The following is a 9,060-nucleotide window of genomic DNA, read 5'->3' on the forward strand; positions in this document are numbered from 1 at the left end:
TCTATTGAAGTCTTTGTCAAATCTTTTATGACGGAGTCCTACTGAACGCGTTTGATATCACACAGACCGCGTCGCGTTAACGCGTCGAAGATGAACAACCAATAAGAACTGTGCTTAATCAGGTGCGTTATTTCCATCGCAGTTTTCATTGGCTTTTCATCTTTGACACGTGACGCGCCAGCTCGTTGGAATCATAAACATAGGATATATGGACCCTGAACATGGACGTTAGAATATATGTCCAGAGAATAAACTAGCGGACGAATGCCGAAGTAAGAGAGGAACACGTTGACACAATAGAAGGTAGCCATATTGTTGTGCCAAAAGCATCAATGCTTACTGAACTCTGTGTGGCAAGGATGCAGAGACAGCCAAATCTATCTGGGACAAAGCTTGCCGTGTATTCTAAAACGTGATGAGCGTTTTAGATTACACTATTAAATAATTCATGCTTACATGACATGATACAAACATTATATTGTTGAACTTTTAATTATAGTACATGCAAATATGAATGTAATACACATTTAAAAAATATAGATAGACTAGAGTCATTTTTTTTACTTTTAATGGCTTTCCCTGCTACCTATAACCCACTACCTCTCAACAATTTTCAATTTACAAGGTATGTACCTTTATTTAAAATATTACTAGACCGGAAGTACTAGTGATCTCGTTTTTTCGTACAGCGAATACGTACTTCAGCGTATACACCCACGTGAGATGAAAGTGCGAGAAGTGAATGCTCTCGTCAAAAATACATAATAAACGCCCTGTTCCAGAGTATGCTATGGACGTAAAAATACATCCATGGGATATACTTTGGGGTATACGAAATCGTTAGTTCTTGGTCCATGATGGCGCTGATATCCTGGCAGCCTGTGTGAAGTTGGCAACTAGCCGTCTATACTTTTATAGTCAAAGCCCCCAAGCATCTCTGGTAATAAATGTTATTAAAATATATGAATTAGAGTTCCATTTACTTCCAGCTAAAAATGTTTACGTACAACTTCACGGGAATTCACGTGATCTTGCCGAGAACAGGGCCGAATTTCATTAATCCGATAGCGTCGTTCGAGGAAACGAATAAGAGGTTTCGATTGACCATAGAAAACGTAAAACAAGAAGTTCCTCCTCTCCGGTATTTCTCTACAACCAATCCACCTCTCATTTACTCCGTAGCAAATATTGAAATTCTCATAATTGCTCTAAAAAAAACGCTGTGGAAAAATTACCGATAAATTACCAGGAATTTTTCATCGTTCCTGACGTAACTTACCACGTTTAGAACTCTATCCACGAGAGCAATGACGTATTTCAGTCTCTATTTTACAGACCTTAACCTACCACAGCGACTCTGGTGGTCAACAGTTGTACGAAAATCGTAATGAAATATCGATCGCTTTATAACCTAACAACCGTCTTGTTACGACAAAGCAAATATGCCAGAAAAAGTTGTCATATTTTATAATTCTAGTTCCCACACTTGAGAACTTTTCTGCGCCTGGAGAAGAGAAAATACAGTATAATGATTGCGTAGAGTAGATAGAATAATGCAACAGATGAATGATTACATAGCATAGGAATTATACAGCAGTATTTTTAACTTTCAAATATTTTATACATATCATTGAGATATGTATAAAAGGACATTGATCTTTAAAATATTTTAGAAGCTATGCCGATTCACATGAAATTTAGCACGTAATGTATATCGACATGAAAAATTAAATATATATATTTTTTCAATAATTTTTGTTCAAAATTAAGACAAAGACATGTATGTATGAACAACCAGTGTTAATTTTTCGACGGTACAAATATTGTCGACCTAATAGAGTATTAATCATCGAATGATCATTTTGCCAATACAAGCTGCTCATATATAGGATCTATTCAGTTTATCTGAACATTTTTAGTGTATTTTTTTTTATAATAAAATAACCAATGAGGAACTTCTACCGCTCTCTACGATGTTCCCAAATTATAATTTTGTAGTATTAATAACAAGAGAAATTACCTTCAAGCAAGCCTTTTTAAAAGCTTTTATATACATCATTCTAACATATTCCTGGATCTAATAATTTCCCTACGTGTCATCACCTAATAATGCTTAATCCAATTTTTATGTAAATTGAAACATTTACACATACTGGTAGAAAATGGCAAGAGTACTCCATCAGTCTTTTCTTAACATGTACCATATTTTGAATAATAAACTCACGATAAGTATCTTGACATATAGTGCGTACAATTGCGTTAAATTACCGTTGACTCAAAATTGTCATATTTTGAATAGTGCATTTTACAGCAACAGTATCCAAATTGAAATTCATTGCCTAAAATTTGAAGAAAAAAAAAAAAAAGAAAAGTCAAAATCAGATCCACTAATTTTCTCAATTCACAGAATAAAATGTCAATTACCGTCAAACTCACTATACTCAAAAGTAATAAAAGAAACTAAGGACACTTAACATTTTATCTCCTGGAAGCCTATTAATCGACTAATCGAATATCCGTGATCGGCATTTACTTCCACATTCGCCGGTAGATAAAGGGTAAAAATAACATAAATCCCATAACATGTCGCCTCCACCTCTGCCAAAAGAGTTTAAAAAAAGCGACAATATGATTGACATGCATTCGATGCAACAACTCTGAGAGCATAAAATTTCGCACCGTTTATTGTATAAAATCATTAAATGCCTTGGCAATAATACTACAAGAAGACAGTTATCTAGTAGCGTGATCCTTGTAAATTGTACATTGATAATCAGTAATAATCGACATCACTATAATTATCATTATTGTTGTCCTCGTTAAAATTATTACACATCGCTGTTAAATTGCTCAACGTTCAAAACAGCGCATCCCTTATACACACTTAACAACATTTGTGTCTTAGATTCTCCGCATTTATACATATGTATATATTCATATATTTATACGTCGTGTCTTATATATTTTCTACATAGGGTAATAATAGATCGGTAATAATAATCATTTACTATCTATCCTCTCCCTGTCCGCTTGACTCTACCTCTCGTTTCCTTGCACTCATGGGTTCGTTCGATTTTTTACGAAAGAGGACGCTGCGTTCGTGAGAAAAAAAAGGGCTTCCAGAAGTACCGGAGAACAAAGTAGAGTCGAGCATATCGAAGAACGTTTTATTAAATAATTACTTTACAGTCCTAAGTAAAGTAAGATCGTCCAGGGTCGTTGAGACGAAGGTCAGACCGAGCGTCCAACGCGTCACAGTGTGGGGTAAAAATCGCTAGGGATTTATGGGGCTCTATAAGGGTAACGAGCAAATCGTTGATCGTACCAGAGATGATCCCTGATCGTACGCATCGGAGGGAACGTCTAGGGATCTTTTCAATTTGCGCTTAATACACTAGGTATACCTAGAAGTTCCCTCCCGGCTGCCTAGAAAAACACGACGCGCTGCTCTTGGGGTGGCATATCCCCCAAATCGTCGCGTTCCGATCGATAGCTTTAGCCTCTTAGAAATCCGCTATGGGAGGAGATACGTATAAAATGTTACTCCACCGTCGAGTAAGACCGCGATGCCCGACAACGACTCGGACGGCCCCGAGATCCACTTACAAGGAAGGTATCCCATGTATCAATCTCTCCGATTTCATTTCTTTTACAATATGTTATAGTAGACTAAAAACTAAGCGACACGTATTTTTTTTTATCCGCCATTAAACCCTTTAAGGGGGTAAAACCACCATCCAAAGTTAAGCCTGTGAGGGGTGGCTCACCCCTTAATTTTTTTTATTTCAATTGAGAAAATTATATTTTTAATTTCTCGTCATGAGAAATCTTTTCCAGGTGGATTGTTAAAAAAAATAATATGTTCTTGTTGGTGAGATTGCCAAATCGCCCTTTGACATGCCTTACTTTGGATGGTGGTTTCACCCCCTTAAACTGTTTAATGGCAGATAAAAAAAAATACGTGTCGCTTTGTTTTTAGTCTACTATAACATTATATAAAAGAAATCAANCACCCCTCGCTGGCCTTACTTTGGATGGTGGTTTCACCCCCTTAAAGTGTTTAATGGCAGATAAAAAAAATACGTGTCTCTTAGTTTTTAGTCTATTATATCATATTATAAAAGAAATGAAATCGGAGAGATCGGAACCTGGGATACCTTCCTTGATCAGAGCATAAGGCGACGAGGCTAAGTTTGTTTTTTTTATTACCCCTTCTCTCCTTTTGATACGTTCGTATAATCGTTACCGCGCGATATTTACGGCTTAACTTTTTAAATCGATTCTTTGATACAAGGTCGAAGGCCTTGTATCAATATATCACCCCTAGATCGTCCCCCTAGCGACACGAGGTTTCCTAGGACTTCTTTTCGACATTTCGGGGCTCTCCGAATTCTTAAGTACACGGAATTTTGGTGCCATCGGGCAAGAGCAAAGAAGTAGAGGGAGCGAGAGAGAGGAAGTATGGATTTTTGTCGGGGCGGCTTTCCGTTCCAGTCCCCTCGCTTCTGCGTTTTTAACCCGTAATGGCTGACTTCGAGTCTCCCTCCGCCGCCATTACGGAGTTCGCGTCGCTCGGCTATTTATTGCTTATTATTACAAAAAGCAATTCTCTTTACTCTCTCTTTAGAAATAATCACCCGGATATGATAATGACTCATTCGATTCCCCTTAGAGGACTCGATGGGATTTTACATATTCACCAATGACTCGTTACCCGCTACTTGACTTCGCAATGACTGTACAAAGAGCGAATGGGAAAACCAGAGGGACCGTTTTAGCGGACCCGACTCGACTCTTGGATTTGCACTTATAAACTTTTAATGCTACTTTACGCACTTTACCGATTAGAAGTTTACCTAACAGAATCAAACCACAGTCTCGAGATAAAGGCGTAACGAATTTAACCACGTGTGTACCATGCAAGCTTATTTACAGGAGCGAGGTTTTTGCGAGGATTGCTTAAATCACATTTCACGATATTTTAAGTCTCTTTTTGCCCTCCGAGCAGTTGTAACTTTTGCTTAAATATTCATTAAATATGAGACATTTCGTTTTCCTTCCCGAATATTTTCTAAGTTATTTACGTTATAGTCTTGTGGACCGATTGTAATAATTGCTTTAATCAGTGGTAATGGCATCTGAAGTAGGAAATATCTCGAAAATTGAATAAAGAATAAATAAAACGTTAAAGCACATACCCAGTGACGGATGAATAGAGATCAAAAGGAATTAAGATTGATAGAAAAGTACAAAAGACACTTGCACTTGTTGCGCTCCTTTTTATAAAGCGGTTCATGCGAAGGCATTATCTGAAAAGTAAAGGCAGTGAGTGTTCTTCCTGTCGAAAAGATGTCGAACAATACGAATTGTTGATGGCCAATCACTCGTACATTGTGGACGCGTTAATGTAAATGTAATCCGACAATTAACGAATATAAAAAGTAATGCGCGGGATGAATGTGTGGAATAACATTTTCGATTCTTGACTTAATTACATTCCTTTTATCATTAGATCCGCTCTGAATCACTGTAGTAAAAGGATTCTTTTTCAAAATGACAAAAAGCAAATTCCAAACTTTTAAGGAAAATAAAATGTATAAACATTTTCGTTAGGAAATGTCTTAATAAGAATACTACTAAAATTATTAGAAATTCAGTAACTCTCAGGGAAACGCAGTATAAACCACTAGATATATTAATAATAAGTTATGATATTAATATAAAAATACTTAGATGAAATTGAATTTGAAGAAAAGTTAACTCACTCTGTTAAGAAAATTCCAAGACATTCGTTTAAAAAACTAGCTCGCAAGCCGAACGAATAATGAATGCAAAAAGAAATTGGCCCTAATTGATAGTTAACAAACTATCCGGGGACATTCGATTGTTACTGCTAATTTTACAATAACGTATCGTGGATGTTTATATAAATACTGCTCTAAACACAGCCATGATAATTAAAGTATGTTTGGGTTCGTCATCACGGGCACTTCTTTTGCTAGTAAAATTGTTTATTAATTTACACTCATTGCCGTTCATCGTTTTACGGAGCATTCTTATCGATAAGGATAGGTACACCGGATGCGCGATTAATGCTTTCGGAGTGGTAGGAAAATGTCGACGCGCGAATAAAACATATTCGAGGATGTTAAAATTGGTTAATTGAACAACCACATATATCGCCAAAGGTCTCGTTAAATGTACCAAAAGCTTGAATCGGTCACTTTCCTTTGATTAACCTGCGACTTTATCTCTTACACCAATGATCATTAATCGCCTGACTTCGGAGCCGGCCAAGAGATATCACCAAATAACGAATAAAAATTATTACTTAAATATAAAATAAAAAACCATTCTGAGAAACTCCACGCCTCGTTCACGCATCAATCTTTCAGCCGACGATTTTCTCCAGAGAAATATCAAAGTACGAAAGCTCCTTCGAACAAACTCCACCATAAAAGAAAATCCGATTCTTTCATTCATTATTCGTTATTTGTTATTCAATAGGTTTTTCTAATCTTGACATACCGGACACGGTACGTCGAGGTTAAACGTAAACAGCAGCCTTTCTGTTGCATTTTTTGTATAAAAAAAAATAAAAGAAAATATTGTCAAGCAGAATGAAGGAGAAATAAGGTGTCGGCATTGATTTTTGAGGAAAATCGACAAAGTTTCGCGTCAAGTAATTTTTTGTATTAAAAAAAAATATAAAAAAATCAAAGAAAATAATGTCAATCAGAATGAAGGAGAAATAAGGTGTCGGCATTGATTTTTGAGGAAAATCGACAAAGTTTCGCGTCAAGTAAATTCCGACACGCGAGTTCGACCAAGGTCCTTGTATTTTCTTTTACAAGATACGAACACGCGTTTCGTTTTCGTTTCTCATGAAAGGCATTTAACAAGTTTTTGCAACGAAGAACCATTTATACAAAATCCATGGCTCAAAAGTACTCCTACATTTGTATTTCACTGTCTGCACGCCATTCGGATCATTGAATGTGTTTCGCCCGATAATGTAAATAAAAAATCAAGGAAAAGATCTACATAAGAATCTCGTGAACGAGAAATCGTGCAAACGAAAAAAATCGCACAGACGGCTTATCGATACTTTTGACTTTCATCAAAATCTTCTTCTGGGCAAACGCAAGAGAAAAGATACTGCTAACGTCTACCTCGATTGTTGCGTATGTGGCGTGGGTATTATTTACAGAACATAGTAGCATGCATTTAGCGAAAGAAAGAGAGGAACGTTAGGATGACAGAGGCGGAAAGAGAGAGACTGCATACCGTCAGAGAAAGAATGTCAACTTATTGCACTCTTCCTCCTTCCATCCAGTGCTCACTTAACACATTCGCGACCGCTGACGTGAATTCACGTCTTTTCAAGTTCTATTCCTGGTTGCCGATGACGTGAATTCACGTCGTTTTAAATTCTATTCCTGATTACCGCTGACGTGAATCACGTCCTCCTTAGTTGGCTAATTGTTACCCGGCGTGGCGCACAAATTTTATTATTTTTATCCTTGCTTTAACAATACAAATTTGCGGCCAATCAGTTTCAGATTTTCATTATTTTCGCCGGTACTTAGTATTTGAAACGGAAAAAATTTGCTGCTGACGTGAACTCACGTCATTTTAAATTCTATTCCTGATTGCCACTGACGTGAATCACGTCCTGTTTACTTGGCTAACTAATTGTTACCCGGCGTGGCGCACAAATTTTATAATTTTTATCCTTGATTTAACGATACAAATTTTCGGCCGATCAGTTTCAGATTTTCATTATTTTCGCCGGTACTTAGTATTTGAAATGGAAAAAATTTGCCGGTCCGTGAATTAACGTCTTTTCAAGTTCTATTCCTGGTTGCCGCTGACGTGAATTCACGTCGTTTTAAATTCTATTCCTGATTCCCGCTGACGTGAATCACGTCCTGCTTAGTTGGCTAATTGTTACCCGGCGTGGCGCACAAATTTTATTATTTTTATCCTTGATTTAACGATACAAGTTTGCGGCAACCAGTTTCAGAATTTCATTATTTTCGCCGGTACTTAGTATTTGAAACGGAAAAAATTTGCCGCTGACGTGAATTCACGTCTTTTCAAGTTCTATTCCTGATTGCCGCTGACGTGAATCACGTCCTGCTTAGTTGGCCAACTAATTGTTAACCGGCGTGGCGCACAAATTTTATCATTTTTATCCTTCATTTAACGATACAAGTTTGCGGCCAACCAGTTTCAGAATTTCATTATTTTCCCCGGTACTCAGTATTTGAAACGGAAAAAATTTACCGCTGACATGAATCACGTCCTGCTTAGTTGGCTAATTAATTGTCACCCGGCGTGGCGCACAAATTTTATAATTTTTATCCTTGCTTTAACGATACAAGTTTGCGGCAACCAGTTTCAGAATTTCATTATTTTCGCGGGTACTCGGTATTTGAAACAGAAAAAATTTACCGGTCGCGAATGTGTTAACAAAAATTCTCAAAGATAGATCCGTGAATATATTGACAATTGTTTTTGAAAAACTCAAGTCAATTCGAAGCGCATTCAGTCTCTGCACAGTCACGTGAGCCGTATGTCGTGTCGAATGTACTTCATGCATCACACGCATGTACGCATGTACAAGCAAGCATGTACCTCCCTCCACGAGGAAACAAACATGTAACTGCGTGAAAGAGCGACCCAGGGCAACGTGTCCATAACCATGATCAACATTATCCAATCAATCGTCCTTCCTTTTTATACATTTTCTAAAATCATAATTTTAATCAAAGTATCCAACATAATTACGATTTGTAGACTTATAATTCCTGATAGATTACGCTGTCTCGAATAAAGCAATGTCGATCTACATCGGTAAGGGACGTTCATTTTCGACGATATTTACATAAATGACATCACCATGTCGTGGATTAAATTTGCTTTCTGGAATTTCATTTTGTCAATTGATTTAGCTGACACGAGATACGTTACCTCTTCGATTTTTCTTCGCTCAACTATCATAAGACCTATTATTTCTATACAGTACGTGCCGAAATTTAATCCGAAGGTCAGTAT

The sequence above is a fragment of the Orussus abietinus genome, unplaced genomic scaffold (genome assembly GCF_000612105.2).
Source record: "Orussus abietinus isolate OABI.00-Male unplaced genomic scaffold, Oabi_2.0 scaffold155, whole genome shotgun sequence".
NCBI classification, from domain to species: Eukaryota; Metazoa; Arthropoda; class Insecta; order Hymenoptera; family Orussidae; genus Orussus; species Orussus abietinus.